Below are 22,208 nucleotides of genomic sequence, written 5' to 3' on the forward strand. Positions count from 1 at the left end.
GCCTCTACTCATTGGATGCCAGGAGCCATCCTCCCCCTACTTGGGACAAGCAAAAGTGTCTCTGGCTGTTGCCAACTGTCCCCTGGGGGGACAAAATCAGCTGGTTGAGAACCACTAAATTACAGGATCATCATTGATCAAGAGCCCCAACTGCTGTGCTCTGAAATTCATCACTGTTTTTGTACAATGCCACACTTTCCATGGGCTATTTCTAGCCAAGGGACTGAGCATAGCAGGGACACTAAGGCAGTACTATTGTGGGGAGATGCAGAGTTTAGCTCAAGGACTTAACCTTACCAAACCTTTCTTTGACTGCATGACAGGCTAGGATGCCCCCACCCACCATTTCTTTCTTCCTTCTTCACCAGGGGTCAGACTTACATCAGTCTGATGGCTGTCTCCGCCTTCTCTGGCTCCCCCAACCATTTGCTCTCATACTGATATTTCCCTTACTGAAATCCTTGAACATTTAATTCCTTTTTGCTTTCTGCTTCTCAGAGGACCCACACTAACATTAGAGGTTAGAATCTGAAATCAGAAACATCAGAATTTAAATCCTGGTTCCCCTTATTAGCTGTGCAGCCTTAAGCAAGTTACCATACTTCTCTAAGCCTCAGTTCACTCATATGTAAAATGAGGGTAATGGCATCCACCTTAGAAGGTTGTTATGAGCATTAAATGAGCTACTGGATTTAAGATATTTAGCATGGTGCTGGATAGCAAGTAAGAGCCCAGGAAGTTCCGACTCTCAGTAAAGGATGGATATGTGGGGAAAGAGGTGCTATGAGTAGAGTGATACCATGATACACAGGCATGATGGTAAGAAATATTATAGAAAGATTGGAAGGAATGTCAAATATTACAAGCATTTTGGTATTGCTGGAACAAAGTGCAAAGCAGGAAGTGATGAGAGATCATATGAGAGGTAGGCAGGTCCCAAACTGAACAATTCCAACCACTTCAAACTGTTCTTTTCTTTCTTTTTCTTTTCTTTCTTTCTTTCTTTCTTTTTTTTTTTTTTTTTTTTTTTTTTTTGAGACAGAGTCTAACTCTCTGTCACCCAGGTTGGAGTGCAGTGGCGCAATCTCGGCTCATTGCAACCTCTGCCTCCTGGGTTCAAGCAATTCTCCTGCCTCAATTCTCCTGCCTCAGCTTCCTGAGTAGCTGGGATTATAGGTGCCTGCCACCACACCTGGCTAATTTTTGTATTTTTGATAGAGACGGGGTTTTACCATGTTGGCCAGGCTGGTCTTGAACTTGTGACCTCAGGTGATCCACCTACCTCGCCTCAGCCTCCCAAAGTGCTGGGATTACAGGTGTGAGCCACTGCGCCTGCCCTCCTTCTACCTTTGTTGAATCCAAGTTATATTATTCTACCCTTTTATCATCTCCTTTGAGCCTTCTTCAACTTCACTACATCTGCCTTTAAGCTGAAAACCCAAACCTTCACACAAAAACCATCCAAATTCTCTAATTCGAATGGGGCTGACTAGTTTGGAGAGAGACTAACCGGCTTGTTGCTTCACAGTTCCTCCCCTCAGGATTCCAATTTATGCAGCCTTGAATGGGGATTACTTGGAGGGAAAAAGATCTAATCGCTACTTGGCCCTTGCCCTGAAAACTCTTTCATTCAATCCAAAAACATTAACAGGGACCACTTTTTCCCTAAGGAGAGTTAATCATTACTCCAACCTCCTACTCTGTGCTCTCCCCTCCCCCCAGCACACACATGCAAGAATCATCATGCCCATGAGCATGAGAATTGAAAATCAAGCGATAATGTGACTGATGTGTGGATGTTGTGCCAGCTAAAGACCTGAATTCAAATCTCAGCTCCACCATTGAAGGGCTATGCAATCTTAGGCAAGTCAGCCTCTAGACCTCAATTTTCTGTTCTATATAATGGGGGCAAGAAATCATGCCCTGGGTGAGAAAGCATTTTGAAAACTACAAAACATTTGACCAGTTATTATTATTCAACTTGTGTCATTTAAGGAGTCTAAAACTACCTCTCTGATGCCTTTCAGAGTGTTCTATGCACTCCCTGATACCCTTGCCCAGGCAACAGATGTGAAGAAATTCAACTGGTCTTATACATAGGCAGAGAAACAGCTGCCCAAAGCTTCTCTGAGTAAAACAAAACAAAACAAAACAAAACAAAACAAAAAAATAAGCAGGCCGGGTGCGGTGGCTCATGTCTGTAATCCCAGCACTTTGGGAGGCTGAGGTGGGCAGATCACCTGAGGTCAGGAGTTTGAGACCAGCCTGGTCAACATGGTGAAACCCCGTTTCTACTAACAATACAAAAATTAGCTGGGTGTGGTGGTGGGCGCCTGCAATCCCAGCTACTTGGGAGGCTGAGGCAGGAGAATCGCTTGAACCCAGGAGGTGAAGGTTGCAGTGAGCTGAGATCACGCCATTGCACTCCAGCCTAGGTGACAGATCAAGAGCTCAAAAAAAAATAAAATAAAATAAAAATAAAAAAATAAAGATAAGCAAAAAAGGGCTGGTGATGCCAAGCTCTGAACGGGGTTTCTCATTCAGCTTTGCAAAACTTAAATTTATCTTCCTATTTCCTAAACCCACTTCTGAGGTTTAGCTACTCTATTCTTATTTCCCCTACTTTACCTGGCTTAGAAGTTCACCCCTTTAGGGCTAAAATCAGTCTCTATATTTTTGTCTACTTGTTTACTGTCTGTTACCCATATTATAAATGTAAGCTCCATGAGAACAGATTTTTTTTTTTTTGGTTTGGGTTTTTTTATTTTTGACTGTTAAATTCATTAATATATTTCCAGTACTTTTCGTCACACGTAGTAGGCATTCAGTAAATCTCTTAATTAATGGATGGATGAATAAATGAATGCATTGGTGAACATCTATAGCGGTTTCCTTGCTTAGATTCCATCCCCCAGTCTCTCCAATCCTGTATGCACCCTCCTATCAAGCTTTACCTGGGTAGTAGCAAGAGTAAGGGGATATAGACTTTGAAAAGGTGGTGAAGGAGCATGAGCTCCACCCACAGGAGTGGAAGAGTAATAGTGAGAGGTTTGTTTTTTTTTTTTTTTTTTTTTTTTTTGAGACGGAGTCTCGCTCTGTCGCCCAGGCTGGAGTGCAGTGGCCGGATCTCAGCTCACTGCAAGCTCTGCCTCCCGGGTTTATGCCATTCTCCTGCCTCAGCCTCCCGAGTAGCTGGGACTACAGGCGCCCACCACCTCGCCTGGCTAGTTTTTGTATTTTTTAGTAGAGACGGGGTTTCACCATGTTAGCCAGGATGGTCTCGATCTCCTGACCTTGTGATCCGCCCGTCTCGGCCTCCCAAAGTGCTGGGATTACAGGCTTGAGCCACCGCGCCCGGCATTAGTGAGAGGTCTTAAAATGTCTAGAACCATCTTTAAAAGTATATTAGAAGTGATAAAACATGAGTAGACTTTCCCAGTGTTTTCTGTGGAAAGCTAATCCTATAAATGCTTTTCAATAAAAGGGTTCTGTGGTCAAGTAAGTTTGAGAAACACTGCATGATTAACTCCACACTCAGTGCACACAAAGATTTGCAGTGTATATTAGCATATTAAAGGCTCTGGGATGTCAGATAGTAAAGAAACTAGTTTAATTACGGAACCCTGTTATCATATAACATCTGCCGTAAATATTTTAGAAAATACTAGTCTAGGACATAACCATGATGAGAACGTTATCAGATTTCTAAAAGCTTGAAATCACTTCCCCAGATTTTTTTTTTTTTGTTTTTGTTTTTTTTGTTTTTTTTTTAGAAATTACTTTCCTTTTGCCTACTTCCTTTTAGTCATTGCCAGCAAAATCTTTAAAACAAAATAGAGCTTTAAGGGCAAAGAGCTTGAGTGCCCTGAGGGAGGTACTAAAATTGGGGTTGGGTAAAAGACTTGAGAGATGGGCTCAGGCAGAGAGAAACTCAAGGAGAAAAATCAGGTAGTGGGATCTATGAGAAAAGGAAAAAATCAAGCTTTTTATGAATCATCCTCTCAATGACTATAATCAGTCTTTTTCTTCCCACACTCCACTGAAATTGCACTCACCAATGGACTCCTTATTGCAAAACCCAATGGGCATTTTTTTCAGTCCTTAGCTCTCAGATGTATCTGATGCACTGTTCTCTTCTTGTTGCCCAGGCTGGAGTGCAATGGTGTGATCTCGGCTCACTGCAACCTCCACCTCCCGGGTTCAAGCAATTCTCCTGCCTCAGCCTCCCAAGAAGCTAGGATTACAGGCACCCACCACCACACCCGGCTAATGTTTGTATTTTTAGAGACGGGGTTTTACCATGTTGGCCAGGCTGGTTTTTAACTCCTGACCTCAGGTGATCCACCCGCCTCAGCCTCCCAAAGTTCTGAAATTACAGGTGTGAACCACCGTGTCCGGCCCCCTTCCTCATTCTTGAAAAACTCTCTCATTGGGCTTCTATAAGACCATACCCTCCTGTTTTTGGTCTTACTTCTCTGGTTCCTCTAGCTCTGTCTCCTCATATCTGCCAATCCTTAAGGTGTTCACTGGGGTGTTCACTGGGTCTGTGTCCTAGGCCCCATTCTTTTCTCACCTGACACATCATCCTGAACACTGTTATCTACTTCCACAGTTTCTAAATGCCATATATAGACTGATAACTCCCCAAAATCTGTATTTATAGCATGGCCTTTTTTTTTTTTTCAGATCCCTATATCCAACTTTCTATTCAACATCTAGACTTGAATGTCCCATGGGTACCAACATGCCTGAAGCTGAACTCATCCTCCTTCTTTGATCTCAGAAGATATCACCACCATCAACCCAGCTGCCCAAGTGAAAATTCTGGGAGTCAACCTCTATTCCTTCTTTCTCCCACTTCACATTCAGTCAGTCATCAAGTCCTGCCAATTAATTCTCCTAAAAATTTTTAAAATCCATTCACTTCTCTCCATCCTCATTGCAACTGCCATTCTTATTTCAGGCCCCCAAGTTCAGACCAACTTACTGAACTCCCTGCCTCTAATCTTGCCACCCTCTCTCATCTCCAGTTCAATTGGTCACATTGCAAAAGAATGCCATTGATTTTTTTCCACAGATCTGATCTTATCACTTTTGTTTAAAACACTTCAAAGGCCTTCAAGAAAAAAATTAAACTCTTTAACATGGTTTTCAAGGCCCTTCATAATCAGATCTTGCTTTGACAGTTCTGTGTAATGATTAGACTTGAGCAAGACTGGCTGGGTTCAAATCTCAGCTTTAACGCTTTTAGTAGCTATGTATCTTTGAGCAAGTTAACCTCCCTGTACTTGAGTTTTCTGATCTATAAAATGAAGTAATTACAATGCCTACCTTCCGGGGTTGTTGTTTTTTGTTTGTTTTTGTTTTTTTTTTTTTTTTTCTTTACAGAGTCTTACTCTGTCACCCAGGCTGCAGTGCAGTGACTCACTCTTGGCTCACTGCAACCTCCGCCTACCAGGTTCACACGATTCTCCTGCCTTAGCCTCTCACGTAGCTGGGATTACAAGCAGCCGCCACTATGCCTGGCTAATTTTTGTATTTTCAGTAGAGTCAGGGTTTCACCATGTTGGCCAGGCTGGTCTCGAACTCCTGACCTCAAGTGGTCCACCTACCCCGGCCTCCCAAAGTGCTGGGATTATAGGTCTGAGCCACCATGCCCTGCCAAGATTAGCTTTTAGTAGTAGTATTCTCTCTTTAACTTTATCTCTTGCTTCTCTCTCTCTGTCCCCTCCTTCTCTAGCCACATCATATGTTTTTTTTTTATTTCTACAGCATGCCATATTCTCTTATTTAACTGTAAAATTCAATGGCTTTTAGTATATTTACAGAATTGTGCATTCATCACCACAATCAATTTTAGAACATTTTCATTACCCCAAAAAGAAGCCTCACACCCCTTAGCCTTAGGCAACCATTAATCTACTTTCTATCTCCAAGGATTTGCCTATTCTGGACTTTTCATATACATGGAATCATACAATATGTGGTCTTTTGTGTCTGACTTCCTTCACTTGGCATAATGTTTTCAAGGTTTATCCATGTTGTAGCATGGATCAATGCTTCATCCGTTTTATGGCTGCACCATGTTCTCTTTCATCGCCCAGCCTTTGTACAGGGAATCCTTCTGTCAGTAATCCATCCCTTTTCTCCACCCCCTACTCACATGATTAAGTCTCATTCAAACTTCAGCCCTGTAGTTTAGATGGAATGACAAGACTTCCTCCTGGAAGCCTTTGCTGATCACCCTCTCCCATCGCCATCCCACCTAGAACTGTTTAAGTAAGCTTCCTAGGTGTTCCCCCCAATATCCTGTATGTCCCCTATTGCTTATTTATTTATCTGTCTTTCTCCTCAACTGCTGGCTGAACAACAACTGCAGCCATATTTATATACTGCTCATATCCAGTACCTAGCAGAGGATGTGGCAACCACTAGGCACTCAATTACTTTGCTGAATTATGAAACAGGAACAGAAGGAGCAGGGCCAGCACAGAAAAGAGGAGGCTCAATTGGTAGCAGGCCAATGGAGGTTTTCTGCTGTGCTACCAGACTAAACTTTCTAAAACACTGCTTTCTTCAAGCCATATGTCTTCAAGCGAGATGCTGGGCCTGTTTCTCCTCTAAAAAATGAAGGATCCACCTGAATAATCCCTATAATCCCTTTTCAGCCCCAACACTGATTGCTTACAAGTATATGTTTAATTAGTCCCATAATTATGAAGGAGAGTCAAAAGGATGCCAAGTGCATTGAAATACATTTCTCTCAAATTAATGCATAATAACAGTGTACAAAATAGGACATTTTTCCCTTAAAGTATTAGCAATATGGGCTAACTGGGGTCAAATAAACAAAAAAATATGATGTCTTACATGACAATAGTAAAGGAATACAGCTTCCATCAACTAGAAGCTTTTGAATCCTCTTTTAATCAGTTCAATCTTGATAATTGATTGAAATATTAGCAGTAGGTGCCTCTTCATTTATCAGTTTTTAAAGGCTTGAATTAATTTCCCTACACTGGCCTGTCTTTGTAAGATGGAATAGAAAGTAGGAGGCACCACTCCCTCTCAGAGTAGCACTTTCCAGCTCTAGATCTGGACTGCTCTCCATTAGAGAAGCCGGAACCAAAGATAGGCAGAAGCAAAAAAAAAAAAAAAAAAAGAATCGCAATATACTCTATATATACCACTCTAGGGATTCAGTAACAGTAACTCCCATTTATCAAACACTGTATTGACCCTTTATATCATCTCATAAAATGTTCCTAACAATTCCATGGGGTATTATTATTTTCATTTTATAAATAAGGAAAGTGAGCCACAGAGATTGAGCAATCACCCACGGTCATGTGACTAGTAAATGGTAGAGCCAGGATTTAAACCAGTGAGGTCTGAATACAGAGGTGAAGCCTATATTGGTACAGTATACATGCCTCCCATTATTTAACAATTATTCACTTATATATATTTCTCTCCCACTGTTCTATGAACTCCTTTTGGGTTTGTGCCACCAGCATCTAGCCTAATGCTTGGCACATTGATTCATTCATCCCTTCAAAACAGATTTATCCAATGTATACCGTGTGCTAACACTGGTTATGAGCACCTGGGCATACAGCAGTGAACAAGGCAGTTAAGATTCCCTGGCCTAGTAAAGCTTACAACTAGGTGAAAGAGACAGACAAGGCCAGGTGCAGTGGCTCATGCCTATAATACTAACACTTTGGGAGGCCGAGATGGGGTGATTGCTTGCAGTCAGGAGTTCCAGACCAGCCTTGGGAACACGGTGAAACCCTGTCTCTACAAAAAGTACAAAAATCAGCCAGGTGTGGTGGCTCACACCTGTGGTCTCAGCTACTTGGGAGGCTGAGGTAGGAGGATTGCTTGAGTCTCAGAGTTAAAGGCTGTGGTGAGCCATGATTGTGGCACTGCACTCCAACCTGGGTGACAGAGCAAGACCTGGTTGCTGAAAAAAGAGAGAAGAAAACAAGAATTTCTATGAAGAAAAGAAAGCGAAAAGAATGAGATTGAGAATAGCTTGGGGTTGGGGGCAGTGCTTTGTTAGGCTAAGGTGCTCAGGGAAGGCTTCTGCAAGTAGGTGACAATTCATTTGAGCTGAGACCTAAACTATGAGAAACAACCAACCATGAGAAAGTCAGAGGAAGCATGTTTCAGGCAGAGGTACTAGAAAGTACAAAGGTGGGAAAGGGTTTGGCAGGCTTAAGGATCAAAAAGAAGACGAATGTAGGTGGGGCATAGGAAGTGAAGGGGCCTATGGGAGGTATCAGATCTTATAGGGCCTTATAGGCCATGGGTACCTCCTATTATAATTACACTTAAAACTGGGACTGCTGCCCCCTACTGATTCATAACAAGAGCCAGGGTGGGAGAAATATGTTTTTGAAGGGGGAGACTCAGAGGCAGGATGCCTGAGCTTTGGGAAGAAAAGCATGGGCCTTCCTTGCACCTGCTTCCTCTTCCCCTGGGAATCCCTTCCTTTGTAGGCTACTCCCATTTTTTTTTAACCCTTCTTCTTCTTCCTCCTCTCCCTTCTCCTCCTCCTCCTTTTCTTCCTCCCCAACCCCCACATCTCTAAAACAATTTAAGCACACAGGCCATTTCCCATCAACTCCTCCCGGGACCATGAGACAGCCAATCTATGCCTTAAGCCTCTAATGCCAAAACCTTTGAGCCAGATAAGAGGAGGGAGCTGTGGTGATAGTGGCAGCAGCCATGTTGTCCCAGCTTGAGCTCAAAGCTCAAAGGCTTCTTCTGTCCGACCCCTGAAGGGAGTCAGGCGATTTTGGCTTAGTTAATACAAGCAGTCTGGAGAGCTGAGCTACCTAACTACTGTGACGAACAGAAAGGAAAACAAGACTCAGAAAAAGCCAACACCAGAGAACAAGAATTACAAGCACGCATCGGCACCCGCAGCACACAGGCTGGGTGGAGGACTCCCAACGTAACATATGCACAGGTTTCAGAGCATAGCAGAATACCTTTGCCTCTCCGGAAAGCTAGTTGCAACACTTCTTACTCCCTACTGCCCCACTGTGGAGAAATGCTTTGGGAAAAGGTTGACATGAGCGACTTGTGGAGGAGCATTCACTGCCATACTCTTTTGACTTTGGACTCCTGGCAGTTCTCATTCCCTTTTTCCTCCAGCATCTATCAAGCTCAGAGAAAGAGGCTTTTTGACACACATACAACGACGTGGTCTTTACCTCTCCTTATTAAAATTTAAGGCCAATAAAATAAACTAAACATTGAACTTAACCTTTTCCAAAAATGGCAAAAAGTCGCGCAGGAAAATAGGAGGAAGGAAATAATAAAGATAAAAGCAAAAATAAATAAATTAGAGGTTGTAAAAACAATAGAATTAATAAATAAATTCAAGAGCTGGCTGCTTGAAAGGGCTAATAAAGTAGATAAAACTCTGGCAAATCTATGTAAGAAAAATACATAAAATTAGAAATGAGAAAGGGGATATAACAACCAGTATAAACAATATTTTTTAATTGTAAGAAAATGCTATGCACAATTGTATGCTAATAAATTTTTAAAATATAGTGCAATAGATCCTTTTTGTCTACAAAAATGTAAAATACTAAAATTCATACCACAAGTAGAAAAGCTGATAAATTAATAACTGAAGAATAAATTCAGAAACTGTCACACAAAGTTCCTAAACCTAATGATAAGTAATTTTAAACCTTCAAAGGAGAAAACATAGAAAAAGTTAAGCATGTGCCTTTCATCCCACGAAACAAATATGGTCCTGATCCCCAAACCTGATAAACATAAAACATGAAAACCGGAGACCAAATGTAGACTATATTATAGTTGACAGATCCAAAAAATTTAGCCTAAATACAAGCAAACATAGTTTAGCAAAGCTTGAACAGAGCAAAACATCACAATCAAAAAGAATTAATCCTTGGAAAGCAGCAATGGTTCAGCCTAAAGCAGTCTACTAGTATAATGCTAACCATAGGTTAAATCAGTCCTTCTCAACATTTTTGTGGCATACATAGAAAATGAGACTGGGTGCGGTGGCACACGCCTGCAATCCCCGGCAATTAGGAAGGCCGAGACGGGCAGATGGCTTGAGTCCAGGTGTTTGATACCAGCCTGGGCGACATGGTGAAACCCTGTCTCTGCAAAAAATATACAAATTAGCCGAGAGTAGTGGCTTGTGCCCATTGTCCTAGCTACTCAGGGGCACTAAGGTGGGAGGATCACTTAAGCCCAGGGGTCGAGGCTGCAGTGAGCCATGACTCTGCCATTGCACTCCAGCCTGGGAGACAGATCGAGATCCTGCCTCAAGAGGAAAAAAAAAAGAAAGAAAATAAAAATATTTGTAAGGGCCACTGAGGTATGAAAATGAGGCTGTTCTTAGCTGGAGGTGGAGAGAAGGGTTTCTGGCTGTCCCAAGCCCACTGGCCACCCTAATAGTTGAGGGGATGGATATATTGGCAGATCTATAACCAGGTATGCTATTCACAGTGTTTACAAGTGGCAAAGCACAGGAATGGACCAAAGACGCTGGGCAGCAGCATTATATCAGGGTCCTGATGGTCTCCTGCAGTGCCAGGTGTTATCACTTTAGCTGGTGGATTCTGGGAGTGTGTCCCAGGGAATAGCTGGGTCAGTGAGAGGGCACGCTCAGGGCAATAGTGATTTACTATGGAAGTATTTCAGTATTTTAAGGGTGTAGCTGTTCTGGTGTGTACCTGCTGAATATCAGCACTGCCTGCAACCCCGACTCAATCTGTCAGCGGCATCAGTTAGGAAGCTCTTGGTTAAACTGCATTCTGTCTGTTTTAGCATTTGTCATGCTGTATTGTCATGGTTGCCATCTTGTCCTTCTTTTGACTAGCCTGTAACACTATTCATCCTCATCTCTCCAGCACTCTCACGCAGTATCTGACACACTGTAGAAGCTTAATAAATGTTTGCCCGATGTATCAAGAATCATTTCCAAGAGATATCTAAAAGAGCAAATCATAACATTGAATACACACTCTGTAAAATTAGGGATGGAAGGATAAGCATGATAAGGATATCCATGAAAATAATAAGGATAACATGATTAAGAACATTGATTTAAAACACAAGGCAAAATTATATGTAACTAAAGAAATATTAATGACCAGGCTTGGTGGCTCACACATGTAATCCTAGCATTTTGAGAGGCCAAGGTAGGAGGATCACCTGAACTCAGGAGTTCAAGACAAGCATGGGCAACATGGTGAAACCTCATCTCTCAAAAAAAAAAAAAAAAAAAAAAAAAAAAAAAAAAAAAAAAAAAATTAGCTGGGCATTGTGGTGCATGCCTGAAGTCCCAGGGTCCTGATGGTCTCCTGCTGTGCTAGGTGTTATCACTTTAGTTGGTGGATTCTGGGAGTGTGTCCCAGGGAATAGCTGGGTCAGTGAGAGGGCACTCAGTGTGCCCAGGAGGCTGAGGTGGTTGGATCGCCTGAGCCCAGATCAAGGCTGCAGTGAGCCATGTTCCCACCATTGCACTCCAGCCTGGGCAACAGAGTGAGACCCTGTATCAACAAAAGAAAGAAAGAAGAAAGAAAAGAAAAGAAAAGAAAAGGAAAGAAGAAAGGCTAGGCGCGGTGGCTCATGCCTCTAATCCCAGCACTTTGGGAGGCCGAGGTGGGCAGATCACGAGGTCAGGAGTTCAAGACCAGCCTGACCAACATAGTGAAACCCCGTCTCTACTAAAAATACAAAAATTAGCCAGGCGTGGTGGTGTGTGCCTGTAACCCCAGCTACTCAGGAGGCTGAGGCAGGAGAATCGCTTGAACCCGGGAAGTGGAGGTTGCAGTGAGCCGAGATTGCGCCACTGCACTCCAGCCTAGGTGACAGAGTGAGACTCCATCTCAACAAAAAAAAGAAAGAAAGAAAGAAAGAAAAACATTTCTTTCTTTAAAAAAGGAAGCAAAATAGACATCTTCTATCATTTTTAATAGCATTTTGAACTTCTGGTCAATTCAATAAGATATGAAAAAGAAATAAGATATAAGTATTAAATAAATTACCATAGAAAATACAAAAAAAATTTAAGAATGAATGTGTCAATAGAGGTATGGTATCCATGTAAAGAAAACTACAAAACTATTGGAAGATGTAACAAAAAGCCTTCACTCTCACCCATATATGTGTGTTTTGTATAACTATTGATATAGTGTGTGATTTTCTGGAATCTTTGTCAAATTATAACTGTAGAGAAAGGCCACACTTATGTGGGTGAAGCATGGATGGACTCTCCCTGGAAAACAGTAATTATTCCAGATTATCAATCATTTTGAACAAAAAAGACAGGATCTTAAGTTGGCAAGAAATGAATTGCTTGTGTTTCTCTAAGTCTAGCTGTCTTGGATTCAGACATCGGGGGATTCATAAATTCTCACCTTAGGCTCCTGGGTGGTGGTGGGTTGCTAAGATGATATCCACCTGGTGGAAATAGGTAGAGACCTAGATAAGATGGGGTTCCAAAAAGCAAGACTTACATTATAAAGCAGTTTTCTGGTTTCATATTTTTCTCTGTGTTTATTTACTGTTATTCCCTAGTCTCTAGAACAATATTGTCCAATGTTCCAGTCTTACCTCAACTATACTAAAAGGTACTCAGGAAAGGTTACTGTGTCTACATTTAGGCCAAAGTGCTGAAGGGAGGGTGGGACCTCTTTCTTCACTGGTAGGCATAAGTGAGGTTGTCAGTAATTATTAATAATTGAGTGCCTGAGCCAGGTACAGCATTGCTTTACACACATTATCTCATTCAACCCTCTCAACAACCTGGTGAGGTAGGCACTTTTATTTCTCACCTCCACTTACAAGTGAGAAACTTGAAGCTAAAAGAGGTGTACTGGTTTATCCAACATTACACAGCAAGGAAAATGGCAGAAGTTGAATAGAAATGCAGCTCTGTCCAACTCCGAACTCCGTGTTCTTAACCACTAGCGACTCCAAGAGACCCCAGGGGGAGAAAATTCTAGGGGACAGGAGTTAAGGGTTCTAGATTTAATTTACTTACCAAAGGTAGAAGTTTTCCTTTCAGGATATATAAAAGACACATTCAATAAATAAAATTCATGCCATGTTCATAGATGGAATGCTAAATATTAAAGATATCAATTTTCCTTGAGTCAATTTATCATTTTTTTCAGCACCATATCCCAGGGTAAAAATAACTCCAGAGGGGCAGAAAATCTAGGTTACTTATGAAAAGAAAATCCTTAGGTAATTTTTTTTATTATACTTTAAGTTCTGGGGTACATGTGCAGAACATGCAGTTTTGTTACATAGTTATACATGTGCCGTGGTGGTTTGCTGCACCCACCAACCTGTCATCTACATTAGGTATTTCTTCTAATGCTATCCCTCCCCTAGCCCCCCACCCCCCAACAGACCCCAGTGTGTGATGTTCCACTCCCTATGTCCATGTGTTCTCATTGTTTAACTCCCACTTATGCGTGAGAACATGTGGTGTTTGGTTTTCTGTTCTTGTGATAGTTTGCTGAGAATGATGGTTTCCAGCTTCATTCATGTCCCTGCAAAGGATATGAAGTCATCCTTTTTTATGGCTACATAGTATTCCATGGTGTATATGTGCCACATTTTCCTTATCCAGTCTATTATTATTAATATTGTATATTTTATTTGACATTCTTAAAAGGGACACTTCAAAGTACAGTAGGGATGCTGTCTCCTCTAAACTCTGCTCAAAACATAGAGAGTTGAAAGGCTCTAGTTTCTCCCCTGATAACATCCTGCCAGAGCTCATCAGAATATAGCAAGATCCTTGTACTTGGCTCAGTTAGGCCCCGTCACTCATATCTCAACTCCCTTTTCCTTAAGAGACAAGAATGTAATCCAAAGGCCTTGGTAAGTTTTGATTCTGCTTTCTCCATCTTTTCTCAAGGCTTTCTCTTCTCAGGATGAATTTTCTCCTTTTTCTAATCACTTTTAATATTCCTACCCTTTTTATTTGCTTTATAAGCCTGTCTGCTTTTTTGGCTGATGGAGGTCACTGAAACTGACTAAATCACCCCAAGACAGTCATTCCCCCCACACAGGCTGGGCTTCTGCGAGATTGGAGGGGGTTCACAAATAAAACACAGAGCATTAAAAGCATGGGCTAGCTGAGTGACCATGGATTTAATCCTGGAATCGGCTCAGGAAGATATAGATTCAACCATTCTCCACTGGATAACCTGAAAAAAAGAGCAAAATTAGCCCTCACTCATGGAGGAGCCCCAAACGGTTTAAAGCACTTCATATTACAAAATAAATCCCCATACACTACATGCGGAATAATACGAACTACAACAAAAGAAAAATTTTAGCCTTGGGATGATGTCAAAATCCTGCTTTAGCTCTTTTTACATGGCTTGTAAAAGACTATGTAATGTAACGGTTGAGAGCAAGGACTTGAGTATGGGCTCTGCCACTTAACTAACTGGGTAACTGGATAAATTACTTCAGGTTCACTATACCTTGGCTTTCTTATTTGTAAAATGAGGTAATAATAGAAACTATATCATAGAGTTGCTGTGAAGATTAAATAAGGTAATATGTATAAGATGGCGGATACACTGTTAACAATAATTACTCATCAAACCCAGCCTCCCCTACCAGAAACCCTATGGTTGCTTCTGTCATTCTTTCCTGCACTGATTTGATTGCTTGTCCTTTTGTCACAGGCCGTTTCACTGCTGATTCCCTCCCTCCTTTCCTTCTTCTTTGACTCTTCTTATAGCCTCTTCAAACTTCCCCTCCCTGCAAAATGCCCTTTTGCAAGCTGCTGTTAAAGCACCAGAGTGTCGTCTCAGTGTTTTTCCCCATCCCAAGATCCAAGATTGCTTTCTTTTCCAGGAGCTCCAGCCTTATTAATAAAAAATAGCCAAATCCAGGGCACAGGGTGTGTGCTGCAGAGATTTTCAGATGTAAAATAACAGCTGTTCTACCACAACTGTTGTTTTTGAGAAATTCAAACTGTTCAGACTAGACTCATGCCAAAAGGAATTCTTTCAGACCACTGAGTATGCCCTAATTAATTTCTAGACTGGGTCTAACTTCATCAGTGATCTGGAGGTTTAGGAAATCTTCATTTATCTTACTTTATACTTCTTTGCTCTCTTCTCCCAACCTTCCTATGTCCTCATACCAGCTATCACTACATAAGGATGCCATCTGTTCTTCAAATCTCTTCCATAAAGACTTCTAATATTTGCCTTCAGATTTTGTTCTTTGTTTTCAACTACCCCCAAGTCCCTAAGCAGTTAAAAATAGCCAATCAAGACTTTCAGACTAAAGAACTAAATCAAATATCAAAAACAGTTAGGGAAAATATATATCAAGCAGTTCAGGTTAAACAAGTTCCATAAACTTAATACAACCTTCACAATATTGCCTAGGTCAATGAGCATGAGATCACAAATTCTTTTAAGGCCAAACAAGATACCCATTCCTCTCAAAATAGATTCATGGGTACAGCTGCAATACAGGTACAGGGGCTACATATTTCAATGACACTTTCATGTTCACATTACATTCTGAATACTACCCAGTATCATTACAAGTCATTCCCAGCCATCATTGGCAAAACTTCAGAATCAGATCCAAATACAAGAAGCAGAAAGCACTAAATTATGGACAAGCAATCATCTAGCATTTTTCAGTAAAATCTGCTGCATCCTATGAACATTATTAGACTATGAGTTTCAAGATAGCAAGGATTTTTGTCTGTTTTGTTCACTGTCGTGCTCCTAGGACCTAGCACACATAGGAGGCATTCAACAAATATTTGTTGAGTGAAAGAATGACAGCCTCCTCAATTTTACACTCTGGGGTGCTACATCTTCCCCTGCCACTATCACAGAAATTAAAATAAAATATTCTTTCTGGCCAGGCACGGTGGCTCACGCCTGTAATCCCAGCACTTCGGGAGGCCGAGGCGGGCAGATCACCTGAAGTCAGGAGTCCAAGACCATCCTGGTCAACGTGTTGAAACCCTGTCTCTACTAAAAACACAAAAAATTAGCCAGGTATGGTGGCAGGGGCCGGTAATCCCAGCTACTTGGGAGTCTGAGGCAAGAGAATCACTTGAACCCAGGAGGTAGAGGTTGCAGTGAGCTGAGATTGCACCATTGCACTCCAGCCCAGGCAACAAGAGTGAAACTCCATCTTAAATAAATAAATAAATAAATAAATAAATAAATAAATAAATATGAAATTGAGAATTCGTCTGGGTACGGTGGCTCATGCCTGTAATCCCAGCACTTTGGGAGGCAGAGGTGGGCTGACCACCTGAGGTCAGGAGTTCGAGACCAGCCTGGCCAACATGGTGAAACCCTGGCTCTACTAAAGACACAAAAATTAGCCAGGCACGGTGGCACACACCAATAGTCCCAGCTACTTAGGAGGCTGAGGTAGAAGAATCCCTTTAACCCAGGAGGTAGAGGTTGCAGTGAGCCAAGATTGCGCCATTACACTCCAGCCTGATTAACAAGAGTGAAACTTTGTTTCAAAAAAAATTGAAAATTAAAAGACGGAAACAAAGAGAATACACGTGCATTATGTCTTTGAAAAGGTGATGTATATCAGGAAAATGTATTTAGTTAAATGCTGTGTCCCCCAGGCTGGAGTGCAGTGGCACCATCATAGCTCACCACAGCCTCGACCTGCTAGGCTCAGGCTATCCTCCCACCTCAGCCTCCTGAGTAGCTAGGACCATAGGTGCATGCCACCATGCCCAGCTAGTTTTTGTGGCTTTTCTTTTCTTTTCTTTTTTTTTTTTGGTAGAGATTGAGTGTCACTATGTTGCCCAGGTTAGTCTCTAAATCCTAGGCTCAAGCAATCCTCCCACCTTGGCCTCACAAAGTGCTGGAATTACAGGTATGATCCATTGCACCCAGCCCATGAAAAGAAATTTCAAAGGACATGATTAACTGTTATCCCTTTTTTTTTTTTTTTTTTTTTTTTTTAAGATACAGGGTATTACTCTGTTGCCCAGGCTTGTCTTTAGCTCCTGGGCTCAAGCAATCTTCCTGCCTTAGCCTCGCCAAGTAGCTGGGATCACAGGCATGAGCCACCACACCTAGGCTGATTAGCTATTCTAAATTACACTATTGACATAAGCAAACCTCTGTATAATAAAATCTAAAATCCTGTAATGGCCTACAAAGATCTGTATAATTTGGTTTCCTGGTTCCTCTGACCTTGTCTCTTTCTCTACTCACTCTGCTGCAACCATGCTGGCCTCCTTGCTGTTCCTTCAACATATCATGCAAGCTCTTTCTTCTGGGCCTTTGCACTTGCTATTTTCCTCTGCCCCAAATGCTCTTCATCCAGGTAGCTACATGCTCAAATGTTCCTTACCAGCCTATTTGCAATAGCAACACCTCCACCCAGTACTCCCTGACCTCATTTTGATAACTATTTTTCTTGAACTATAGTATCTATCATCATCTAACCTACCATAAATTTACTTGTTTATTTATTTTTTATATATTGACCTTACTAGAATTTAAGCACAATAAAGGCAGGACATTTTTTTAAATTGCTATATGCCTGGGACCTGAAACTAAACCTGGCATGAGCTCAATAGATATTTGCTAAGTTAATGAATGAACAAAAATGCTGAAATAAGTGGGAAACTCTGCCCTACGAAAAAAATGCATCAACTATGATAGGCAAAGTTTTAATGGCTAGTCTGTATAAAGAGTTTATTTGAATTTATTTTTAAAATGTCATCAAGACTAGGCTTATAGTAGACATTCAAGAAAAATTTGTTCAATGAATAAATGAACAAATAAATGAGCATATAAATGGATAAAGGACATGAACAGTCAATTCATATGAGAAAATAAAAATAGGAAGCAAACATATGGGCAAGTATTCAACTAAAACAAGATTAAGGCAATAATAAGGTCTTTATTGAATTAGCAATTTAAAATACTTAATGAAGAAGTTTCAATTCAACTAATAGCAATATAAATTCATAGAACTCTTTAAAAAATATGTCAGTATGCTTCTGCTTAGAAGTAACAGGATGCCCAATTTAAATTGACTCAAACAAAGGGGATTTATTGAATCTTGTAACTAAGGGATTTGAGTAAGGAGGATTCAAGGCACAATTTAATCCTGGTTCTAGCTCTGTTTCCTTGTAACTCCTTCAGCTCTGCCTGCCTCTTTGTGTTCCCTTCACCCTCACATTGCCACCCTCATTGTTGCAAAATGGCTGCTAAAGCAACTTTTCTCTTCCTCTTGAACATCCTGGGGAAAAGATTATGCTGCCTTCTAAAACCAGGAAAGAAGCTCTGGGCTCCACACTGACTAGGCCACCACTGAACAAATTTCTTTGACCAGGGGAATACTATATGCTGAACAGCTTAAGCCTGGGTCACCGCAACCAAATACTATGGCAAAGGAATAGATTGCCCAGATTTGCTAAGACTAAGGAGGGCTCATGATTGGAGGTGGCAGTGGTGGAATCAATTCCACCCATCAAATGGCTGTGATATGGTTTGGCTGTGTCCCCATCTAAATCTCATCTTGAATTGTAGCTCTCATAATTCCCACATGTTGTAGGAGGGACACGGTGGGAGAAGATAATTAAATCATGGGAGGGCAGTTTCTCCCATACTATTCTCGTGGTAGTGAATAAGTCTTACGAGATCTGATAGTTTTAAAAGGGGTTTCCCCCTTTCACTTGGCTCTCATTCTCTCTTGCCTGCCACCATGTAAGATGTGACTTTGCTCCTTATTTGCCTTCTGCCATCATTGTGAGGCCTCCCCAGCCATGTGGAACTGTGAGTCCATTAAACTTCTTTCCTTTATAAATTACCCAGTCTCGGGTATATCTTTATTAACAGGGTGAGAATGGACTAATACAGGCTGCTTGGGAGATATGTCCACTGCAGAAAGCAATTTGGATATACCTATCAAGAGCCTTTAACCTAGTAATTACCCTCTGAGAATTTATCTTAAGGAACAGATTCGAATGAAGTAATGCTACATGCATCAATTTTTACTTTATCTCTGCATTATATGAATAATTTTATTACCTATAACAATAAACACTGTAAAAACTTAAATGCACAAATACTGACAGATATTTTTAAAGTATGTTATGTAAATCAACATTCCATGGATTATGATATAACTATTAAGAGTAATAATTATAAAAAATATATAATGACAGGAGGATATATATACATTATATTTTATATTATGATATATAGTAATCATAATATAATCTGTAATCATATAAAATTCTGGTATACTAATCCTGGAATGGAACTTGAAGAGATGAAAACTGTCATATTTAGGCAGGGGAATTAAGGGTCATTACTTTCCCTTCTAAAATTGACTTTAATCTTTTACAGTATTTACAATAAATTTTAAAATCAAAGGGTTACAATCCAAAGACAACTGAGAAATTTCTGAGAAGTATGTGTGCTCTAAGAATAAAATCAAATTCTCAGGGCTCGGTGCAGTGGCTCACACCTGTAATCCCAGCACTTTGGGAGGCCGACGTGGGCAGATCACTTGAGGTTAGGAGTTCGAGACAAGCCTGGTCAAAATGGTAAAACCTTGTCTCCACTTAAAAAAAAAAAATTAGATTTTAGGCTAAACCAACAGTTCTGTAAAGCCCTGGGCAAAGCTGGCTTTCAACATGCCTGCCTCTCATCATCACCAAAGCTTCCATTTCTTTCTTGGTTTTCTTTTCCCACTTTGGCATCTCCTCCTCCACTGATCTCCATGTTTATTAGAACCTCCAGTCATTATGAGAAAGATCTTAGAAACTCACTTACACTGAACTTCCTTGGTAAGAGAACTTAGAGAGAGAAGTCAGGTAGGGGTGGCAAATTTTAACCCAAAGAAATAAATAGATGAGAATAGATATTTTGATCCAGTTCAATCTCAGGGCTGGAAAAGGACAGGCCAGTTTGGAAATGGAAGAGAAGAAAAGAGACAGTATCTGTCATGTGTCTATTAATATCTAAAAATGTATTTAATTACTAAATTCAAAGCATTGTGATAGATATAAATACGAGTAAAAATTACAGACTAAAAAAAGATAAGCCATGTATGCAAACAACTATAATAAAATGATGAAAATAAGTACCATGAATGGGATTAAATGATATGGAAAATAAAAAACAGAATATTATTTTTAGCTGTTGATATTAGGAGAGGTGTCATGAAGAAGGTGATAGTACTTCTAGAGCTTGAAAGATAAGAAAGGTTTTAGTATGTATAGAAAGGGAATCAGGATTCCAGGCAAGGGCAACTGCATGGAAAATTCACTGAGGTGTATATAAGAATAGCAAGTACTAAATTTCAGATAATCTAAGACATCCATGATTATAAGACACATTGCTACTTTATGTAACACTAAGAAAAGATAAAGACTGCCAATTAAACAGTAACTCAATGCTTTCCATTCACTCAGAATTTTTATTCTATATTTATTGAAAGAGTTCTTTTAGACTTTAGACATAGACAAAGCAAAATAAACTTATTATGATATTTCTAAAACTTCCTAAAACATCTAACCACAGCCTATCTTACCTATCTTATTTTCCATTAGTCATTCCTTGAACATATAAATAGGGAGACTGGTTTAAAAAACTGTCATAATAAATGTCAGGGACCTGGGGAAAGAAAGGAAAAGGGGGACAATTGAAAATGTTTTATTTATTTTTAAAAAGAGAAGTTTGAAAGGAAATAAACAGGGGCCGGAAGCGGTGGCTCAAGTAATCCCAGCACTTTGGGAGGCCGAGACGGGCGGATCACGAGGTCAGGAGATCGAGACCATCATGGCTAACACGGTGAAACCTCATCTCTACTAAAAAAATACAAAAAACTACCCGGGTGAGGTGGCGGGCGCCTGTGGTCCCAGCTACTCGGGAGGCTGAGGCAGGAGAATGGCGTGAACCCGGGAGGCAGAGCTTGCAGTGAGCTGAGATCCGGCCACTGCACTCCAGCCTGGGCAGCAGAGCGAGACTCGGTCTCAAAAAAAAAAAAAAAAAAAAAAAAAAAAAGGAAAGGAAATAAACAGATTTGAAAAAGTAGCACATAGAACACATAGAAATGAAAAACACAATAGAATTGAAACTAAACGTAATTGGTAGATTAGCCAATAGATTATTCAAAGGAACTGGGAACTTGGACCTGAGTGATGGACATCCAGGATTTATGGCATTCCTGGTAGAGAAGATAGCTACAGCAGCACTGTGATCGGGATACTAAGCCTTGGCCAGCGCAAGTAGAAAAGTTTGAGCCTGGAATTCTTTAACTGAGCTGAGATCCAATGAGCTGAATTGTTCTGGGAGAACAGTGCTCAATGACCACAGGCAGAAGGATAATCATATCCACTCCAGAGAAAACTTTTCCAAATTTAGATCCATGGGACCCCCACAGTTTAAGATCAATCAATGAGTTCACAATTAAAATTACACAAGAAGGTAAGACATTATAAGGGAGGGTCAACTAGGAACAAGGAAATACAAAAGAGTTCTAGCTACCTAAGAAAAAAGATATTGAAATTGTTAGATACAGATTATAGAACAAAGGATAATAACGAAGCTGAACAAGCAATAAGGTGTTACTAGGAATAAACAGGTAGATTTTGGAAAAATAGAATTTCTTAAAATGAAAGCTAAATTACAAAAAGAAAAAACAAAAACACAAAACTCAGGAGTTCGACACCAGCCTGGGCAACATAGAGAGACCCTGTCTCTACAAAAATAAATAACTAAATAAAAACTTATTAGAATAGGTGCTTTGATGGTCTGAGATGCAAGAAGTGATGAGTATGTAAAATGGCAATCACATGTAAACCTAAATAAATACTGGTTGTATAAAATAAAAATAATAATGATGTCTAATTTGTGGGGTTACATAAAGGACAAAACTAAAATATGGGGCAAAAATAGCATGCAAGTCAAAAAAAAAAAGGGTGATTGTATTTAAAGCACTCTAAAGCCCTTGTACTGTTTAGAAAAAAATGTATACTTATTCACATAAGACTAATATGCATAGTAAAATTTCAAGTGTAATCTGTATACATTCTAAACCCACAGATAGAAAAACAGGAAATAGGGAAAAAAACCCAAAGAACAACAATCCAAAAGCTTACAATAAAAAAGGCACACAGAGAAAGTGAGATGAGCAGAAATTAAATG

Source organism: Rhinopithecus roxellana, chromosome 7, assembly GCF_007565055.1.
Source record: "Rhinopithecus roxellana isolate Shanxi Qingling chromosome 7, ASM756505v1, whole genome shotgun sequence".
NCBI lineage: Eukaryota > Metazoa > Chordata > Mammalia > Primates > Cercopithecidae > Rhinopithecus > Rhinopithecus roxellana.